This window comes from Delphinapterus leucas, chromosome 4 (genome assembly GCF_059928025.1).
Source record: "Delphinapterus leucas isolate spDelLeu-1000000601 "Yukka" chromosome 4, BTC_Dleu_Yukka2, whole genome shotgun sequence".
Taxonomy (NCBI): domain Eukaryota; kingdom Metazoa; phylum Chordata; class Mammalia; order Artiodactyla; family Monodontidae; genus Delphinapterus; species Delphinapterus leucas.
The window spans coordinates 139,034,036-139,036,018 of record NC_143132.1 but is presented as its reverse complement, the minus strand read 5'-3'; the positions used below and the strand labels follow the sequence as shown (position 1 = coordinate 139,036,018).

Sequence of the window (1,983 nt, the reverse complement as noted above, 5' to 3'; positions counted from 1 at the left end):
GGCTGCCCTCGCCGCCTCACGTCCCTCCCACGGTCCCCTTTGGCCCCACGGTCTCCCCGGTCGGCGGCACTCGGCGCTGCGCTCCCAGCGGTGCGCTGCGCTGCGCTCTGATCCGTGCTTTGCGAGGAGACCCGCCGGGGCTTCGGAAGTGCGGGGCCGGGAGCCGCATGGACTTTTCCCCGAGGTAAGTGCTAGAGCCGCTGTTGGCTGGGCCGGCCAGAGCCAGAACGAGGTTTGCAAGTGGTGAGTGACTGCCCGGGAAGGACGCGCCGGATGGACGGGGCTGCTTGAGAATCCCGGTAAAGGGAAGAAGGGATGTCAAAATCTCAAAACCGCCTCGTTCTCTTTTTCAACTCCTCCAGGCAGGGTTAGCTGACCTCACTGTGTCTTTCTGTGAGTTCCCCGCATTCTCCTCTTGGAGAGCCCAGAGTACACTCTGGTCACTCTCTGCTCCGGGCTCCGTGTCCCCCACTGCACTCCTGAGAGCTTCGAAGGCTGAGAGGTGCCTCACTCAACACCGTGTCCCCATGCCCAGCACAGGGCCTGGAGCGTGGCAGGCACCCAGGATGGCATGGGGAGTGGATGAATGAGGTTAACCAGCCGGGGTCAGGAAAAGTCCCTGCCAGGCCGGTCCAGACCCAGCCTGTACTTTTGCTACTGCAATCACCCAAATTTATTAAAGATGGTTGGAGTTTTATTGTTAGCTGAAGGGAGAGGAGAAGGCAGAAAAAATCCACCCTTTTATGAATGCCCAGTAATTTTCTGCAATGAGTAGAACCCCAGCTACCTGGCTTAGTGTCAACTGTGCAAATAATTTCAATGAGCCGGGGAGGCCGGTGGGAAGAGGAAAAAAAACTGGCACTAGGAAGTGATTTCTTCTCTTCTGTGTCCTTTAGTGATAAAGATTTCTCATTTCTCTTTTTAGAAGTCTACTCTATGGAGATTTTAAAGATGATCTTTGCCAGTTGGGGGGAAATTTTCCATAGGGGAAAAGGGTGGTGATGTTGATTGGGAATAACTGAGATGTCTATGAAAATAATAAGACTTAAGATAGGAAGGATATTAGAAGTCTTTTGTTAAGAATTTCTACAGTTACAGAATCTGCAATCACACTGCTTTTTAAAAGAAGGATCTATTTGATGAGTACTATTTTTAATATAAAACTTTGCAGTATGGCCTTATCTAAATAAAGTGTTTTAAAATACATGGATGGCCTTAAAGGTTTTTCCTTTATAAAAGAAGTTATCAGCTTTCTCCCTCCACCCTCCCTCATTTTATTCCAAAATATTAGAAGTGCAGAGGGAAACCTGAAAAGAAAGCTTACCTTCCACTCAAAAGTCCATGTGTTTTGGACATGTGAAATCAAATTTTATGATGTACATAAAAGACTTTATGGGAACCACTCCTTGGAGAATCATCTTTAGCCTTTTTTTAGTAATAAAAACCATCTACCTGTGCTCGCTTCGGCAGCACATATACTAAAATTGGAACGATACAGAGAAGATTAGCATGGCCCCTGTGCCAGGATGACACACAAATTTGTGAAGCGTTCCATATTTTTTATGTATAGCTGATTCACTTTGTTATACAGCAGAAACTAACACACCATTGTAAAGCAATTATAGTCCAATAAAGATGTTAAAAAAAATCTACCTTTACTAAATCTTTTTGTGAAACAATTCTCAAAAAACACCGTTGTTAAATATAATATACTTGCAACTTCCACTTTTCACATCCCCTTCAGATAGTCCAAATTTCAGGAAAGTTTGAGTACTTGGAATGTTTATCAAGAAAGAATTTCTTTATTTACCTATTTGCATGGACAGTGCCAAGAGCAGCTAATTAAGTCACCAAACGAAGGTCAGATTATAGCATTGTGAATAAAAGTTGGTGCATTATTTATTCATCTATATACACAGTATACTATGTAGTCCTGCTAATATAATGGTATTAAAAATGATTGAAAGTATCTTCCCTGTCAGT

The 1,983-nt window shown here is 44.3% G+C and overlaps 1 non-coding gene across 1 annotated transcript; it reads left to right on the top strand.

Moving 5' to 3' along the window:
• The first annotated feature begins 1,454 nt into the window (after positions 1 to 1,454).
• LOC115802710 (U6 spliceosomal RNA) lies at positions 1,455 to 1,561 on the top strand. Its single transcript, XR_004023235.1, has one exon. It is a non-coding gene; the product is annotated as a U6 spliceosomal RNA (small nuclear RNA).
• The last annotated feature ends 422 nt before the right edge of the window (positions 1,562 to 1,983 follow it).